The sequence below is a fragment of the Odocoileus virginianus genome, chromosome 8 (genome assembly GCF_023699985.2).
Source record: "Odocoileus virginianus isolate 20LAN1187 ecotype Illinois chromosome 8, Ovbor_1.2, whole genome shotgun sequence".
Lineage (NCBI taxonomy): Eukaryota > Metazoa > Chordata > Mammalia > Artiodactyla > Cervidae > Odocoileus > Odocoileus virginianus.
In genome coordinates this window covers 53264948-53270979 of record NC_069681.1, presented here as the reverse complement: position 1 = coordinate 53270979, position 6032 = coordinate 53264948, and the positions used below count along the sequence as shown (strand labels likewise).

The window sequence follows — 6032 nt, the reverse complement described above, 5'->3', positions numbered from 1 at the left end:
TCACAAAACCTGCTGAAAATGCATGGACACACACAGGAAAAAGAATCAAAGCGGGGACCACTCACAGCCCAGAGGATTGTCGACAGATGTCCCATGGCCTATGCAGGCACATTCTGTCAGTCCCTTGAGGGCACAGGAGCTTCACAAGACCAAACTGACAGGTTGTATGAAAATCCAGACTCATTACAAATGACCCTCCTTTTCCTTTTGTCTCGTTCCTTCTGAGCAGCTGGCATCTTTCAGCAAATTGTCGGTATTATATTTAAGACATAGTACATCATTAAAATAAAGCTCAGGGCTAATAATTATGTCTTGTTCAGGTGTTTTATGGCTAAAGATTCTGACTTTCCCCCAAGGTTTCCAACTCACTCTTCTCCAAATTGCTTCTCTAAGGGCATTCGTTACATTGTGGATGTGTCCCCAACAATTAAATAGCAGTTTAATCCTCCCCCTCTAGATCTTTCTTTTGAGGTAGTGTCCCGGAGTCTACGCTACTTCCACTTTCAAGATGGTATTGATGGCGTCCTCAATCGGCGGGCGAGTGCGACTGCACACAGAGGTTAATCAAAGTGGAAAGCCCAGCTCCCAGCCTCATGTCATTCATGCTTCACAACTTCATCTGTTTATCAGCCATCCGCCCACCCCTCCCTTTTCTGCCTCCATCTCAACTACTATTCAACAGTCAGCAAGACACTCAAAGCACCGCATTTCACTGTCAGGTAGGACAGGACTAGATGACCCAAGTATTTGAACTCTATGCCTTATCTTATCCATAAAACAGACGGACAGTAGTCCCCACCGCCATGCAGACTTACTGTGATAATCAAATGCGATCACCTTGTAAAGTGACTTTATAACTTGTAAAGAAGTTAGTGAATGCTTGAATTGGAGACAACATTTTCAAGTAGATTGCCTCTTCAGGAGCTGATGAATCCTGGTAGTTTGGGGGTTGGGGTGGGGAGCACTCTTGGTTAGTTTATATTTGAAATAGAAACCTTATGGAACATGTCCTCTGATAAGCTGGTCTATAACAAGGCTGTGCTGGGTAACAGAACAAATAAAACGAGATGCAAGGCAACAAAACCATTACATTTATTTTAAGGAGCCCTGGGCTGCTCCTCTCAGATCCCCAGAACAGAGAAACTCCAAATCAGCCTTTTTACACACATCTATTCAAAGGACCTATGTAAGGATACATCCATTCCCTTCTTCAGGGGATCTTCCCGACCCAGTGATCAAGCCTGGGTCTCCTACATTGCAGGCAGATTCTTTACAGTCTGAGCCACTGGGAAAGCCCCATGTAAGTATACTTTCGTAAATTATCGACCTACTTGTTCAGCATCTTAGCTTTCCTACCATCTGGCATTCACAAAAAGCATCTTGATTCAGACATTCAAATCACTGCCCTTTAACTGAGATTACCTTAGATTGTTTCTACTTAACCCAATTTAGTAGGATATCCCATAACAAATAGCTGAATTACTTTGATTTTACTGTTTTTGATCAGAAATAAACTCTTTGGGACTTCCCTGTGGGCCCAGTGGTTAAGAACCCGTCTTGTGATGGAGGGCACATGGTTCGATCCCTGCACAGGGAACTAAGATCCCACACACTGCAGAGCAACCAAGCCTGTGCGCTGCAACTCAGAGTCTGCAGGCCGCAACTGGAGAGTCCATTTGCCACAACGAAGGACCCAGAATGACGAGAGTAACGTCAGCAACAACGAGAATCCTGTGTGCTGCAACAAGGACCTAACACAGCCGAATAAATGATTAAAAATAAATAAATATTTTAAAAAAAAAACTTTTTAAAAACACCATGAGTGCTTGCTTTGGTAGGAAATATACTAGAATTGGAACCATAGGGAGAAGATTAGCTTGGCCCCTGTGCAAGGATGTCATGCAAATGTGTGACGCATTCCATATTTTTCAAGGTGGATGAAGTTGTGGTTGTCCTACAAGCTCATCATGCCAAGAAAGAAGCTGCCCAGAAGGTGGACGCTGTTGCTACTGCTACCTCTTCAGTTCAGTTCAGTCACTCAGTCGTGTCCAACTCTTTGAGATCCCGTGGACTGCAGCATGCCAGGTTTCCCTGTCCATCACCAACTCCCGGAGTTTACTCAAACTCTAGTCCATTGAGTTGCTGATGCCATCCAACCACCTTATCCTCTGTCATCTCCTTGTCCTCCTGCCTTCAATCTTTCCCAGCATTAGGGTATTTTCCAGTGAGTCAGTTTTTCACATCAGGTGGCCAAAAGTATTGGAGTTTCAGCTTCAACATCAGTCCTTCCAATGAATATTCAGGACTGATCTCTTTTAGGATGGACTGGTTGGATCTCCTTGCAGTCCAAGGGACTCTCAAGAGTCTTTTCCAGCACCACAGTTCAAAAGCATCAATTCTTCGGTGCTCAGCTTTCTTTATTGTTCAACTCTCACATCCACATATGACTACTGGAAAAACCATAGCTTTGACTAGATGGACCTTAGACATTACCTAAGTAATGTCTGTTTTTTAATATGCTGTCTAGGTTGGTCATAACTTTCCTTCCAAGGAGCAAGCATCTTTTAATTTCATGGCTGCAGTCACCATCTGCAGTGATTTTGGAGCCCAAAAAATAAAGTCTTTCACTGTTTCCACTGTTTCCCCATCTATTTGCCATGAAGTGATGGGACCAGATGCCATGATCTTAGTTTTCTGAATGCTGAGTTTAAAGTCAACTTTTTCACTCTCCTCCTTCACTTTCATCAAGAGGCTCTTTAGTTCTTCTTCACTTTCTGCCATAAGGGTGGTGTCATCTGCATATCTGAGGTTATTGATATTTCTCCCAGCAATCTTGATTCCAGTTTGTGTTTCATCCAGCCCAGCATTTCTCATGATGTACTTGACGTTTAAGTTAAATAAGCAGGGTGACAATATATAGCCCTGCTGTACTCCTTGCCCTATTTGGAACTAGTCTTTTGTTCCATGTCCAGTTCTAACTGTTGCTTCCTGACTTGCACACAGATATCTCTAGAGGCAGATCAGGTGGTCTGGTATTCCCATCTCTTTAAGAATTTTCCAGTTTTTTGTGATCTGCACTTTGGTGTAGTCAATAAAACAGATGGAGATGTAACCTCTTAGACAAGGACTAACTGATTCAAAGGCCAAACAAACCTTCCTGGAAATCAGCTCAGAGTTTGAAGACTTCCTACCTGGTCCTGCGGACCTCAACACCAAGAATCACAAATTGCAAATTTAATAAGTCATTTTATATCAAAAGGTCAATTATGAAGCACCTAGAATTTTTCAGTTAAAAGAATATGTTCTCTGGGTTCTGATATGGCCCAGTCTTTAATTTTTTTTTTCTACTGTGGATTGTGATTTTTTTTCTCCCAGAAATTGGTTTTCTTGATGTACCCAAGTCTTAAGTTTCTCAATAAAGAAAAAATTTCCAAAAAAGGGAAAACAAACACCTTGATAAGTGAAGTGAAGTTGCTCAGTCGTCTCCCACTCTTTGCAACCCCGTGGACTGTAGCCTACCAGGCTCCTCCCTCCCTGGGATTCTCCAGGCAAGAATACTGGAGTGGGTTGCCATTTCCTTCTCCAGGGGATCTTCCTGACTCAGGGATCGAACCCAGGTCTCCTGCACTGCAGGCAGACGCTTTAACCTCTGAGCCACCAGAGAAGCCCAAACACCTTGATATGGATATCCAAATCTCAGAATCACAGTCACATACTTTTTTCTTTCTAACACAAGTGATATATTTAATATATTTTTTATAATTTAGCATTGTCAAGGAATTTTGACCCTGGGCCATTCATTAGTTTTTTGATCAATTATTTTCAGACTCTTTTCTGGTCAGGCAATTTCCTATAGGCTAAGGATTCAGAGATGAATAAAAGCTGAGTTGACCCATCCCTCCTAGGACTTGTAGTTTAGTAAAATTATCAGTCTCTTCTGCCCAAGACACATTCCTCTCAGCCAATAGGACAAATGATCTTCAGGTTACATTCAGGTTTGCCGAACTCAGGTAAGTTCAACTATATATAAACTAATTGTTATATTATGAAACTTTTTCATGGAAACAGAGCAGACTGAAAAGCCCATTTATTCATATTAAGTTCCCTTTGCAGTTGATTTTGCTCAAATTGATGAAAGAAGCAAAATCCCAAACTTTTGCAGGCATTTTTGACTTCAAAAACAGCAACAAGTGTTAGATTTGTCTAAATCAAACTAGCTACCACTTATTAAGCACTAACAAAAAAAAAAGCACTAACAATGTGGTATGACCTTAGCATGGATGATTCTTCTCAAGCCTCATAGCAGTGCTGTCAACATAATGAGAGATTATGATTTGACAGATGGCAAATGTAGTGGGAAATAAACCAAGAATTTCTCACAGGTGTAGCCCTCGACACAATTATGACATAATGCAATGTTTCCTCACTCTTATATACTTGTTTTAATTAAGCATTTACTGAGTATCTATGTGTACATTTCAGCCCTAAATTATAGAGAAGGGAGATAAACTGTAAAAGATACAGGTTGTACCCTAAAATGAATTTAAAATCTAATGGAACATAAAGCCATGGACAGAAAAAACATAAGACATTAAATTAAGTTGACAGAGGCAGTGGTGGGAGGAGTCCTGGGTATGGACCAAGGATGAAGGTTCCACATGAAAACACAGTGATTATAGGGGAGTGGGTGCTGGGAACCCTTAATTCCTTCCCCAGAAATAGGGTTAATGGTGTATAGCAGGGGCCCACATCCCCTGGGCCACAGACTAGTATTTATCTGTGGCAGATTAGGAACTGGGCCACACAGCAGGATGAGAACAGTAGGCAAGCAAGCAAAGCTTCATCTGTATTTACAGCTGCTCCCCATCACTCACATTAATGCCTGAGCTCTGCCTTCTATCAGATCAGCAGTGGTATTAGATTCTTATAAGAGCTCCAACCCTACTGTGAATTGCACATGTGAGGGGTCTAAGTTGTGTGCTCCTTATGAGAATCATCCCAAACTCATCTCCTCCCCTGGTTCATGGAAAAACTACCTTCCATGAAACCAGTACTTGGTTCTGAAAAGGTTGGGGACCACTGGTGTATAGAGCACCACTCAAGAGTGTCAAGAGAACAGAGTAGGTTACAGGGCCCAGCTTGAATCTCTTCCAGCAAGATGGGTGACGGAGATTCCAGAGACTCTGACCTTCCTCCACAGATGTGCTGTGCTGATCCTCAGTCTTTCCCCTACATCCCTCATTTGCCCTCAGGTCTGCCCTCTGTGGCCCCGCCCCATCAGACCACCTGCACTAACCCACCCACAGGAACAGGCTCCTTCCTGCGGGACCAAATACATCTCATTCTGTTCAGACTTTTGTCACATAATGGCACAGAGAGGGTAGCTCATCAACAACAGGGGCTTATTTCTCACAGTTGTAACGGCTGGGAAGTGCAAGATCAAGGTGCCAACACGCTTGCTGTGTCCTGAGACCCTCTTCCTGGTTTGTGGATCACGTCATCTCACTGTGCCGTTGCAGAGTTGAAGAGATGAGAGACCTCCCTGGGGTCTGTTTCGTAAGAGCGTGCGTGTGTGCTCAGTCACCAGCCCATTCATGAGGGCACTTCACCCTCACTTAATCACCTCCCCAAGGCCCCATCTCCAAGTATCATTACATTAGGAACTTGGTTTCAGCATATGAATTTGGGGGGGCACATAAACATTCAGTCTCTTTTTCTTGAGTGGGTCTTTCCTTTATTGTAAAGCAACTGCTATTTATAACAAAAATTCAAAAGGACAGGAAGGAAAATGTAGATTTTGTTGTTTTCTACCCTCTAACTGCCCAGGGCTAAGTGACCAGTCCCTGGGCACCTGTCCCCCTGAGCTTCTTATAAAAACAAGGATACCCACACCACACACACACACTACACACGCATGTGTGCACACACACACACACACACACACACACACACATCACTTTCACCTCAGATAATAGACTGGAGGCCAGAGTCCAGCAGCACCCAGAGGCAGGGAGCAAGAACCGTGATGGAAG

General features: G+C 43.1%; 1 non-coding gene across 1 annotated transcript; it reads left to right on the top strand.

Moving 5' to 3' along the window:
- Positions 1–1826: 1826 nt before the first annotated feature.
- On the top strand, positions 1827–1929 carry LOC139036411 (U6 spliceosomal RNA). Its single transcript, XR_011489203.1, has one exon. It is a non-coding gene; the product is annotated as a U6 spliceosomal RNA (small nuclear RNA).
- The last annotated feature ends 4103 nt before the right edge of the window (positions 1930–6032 follow it).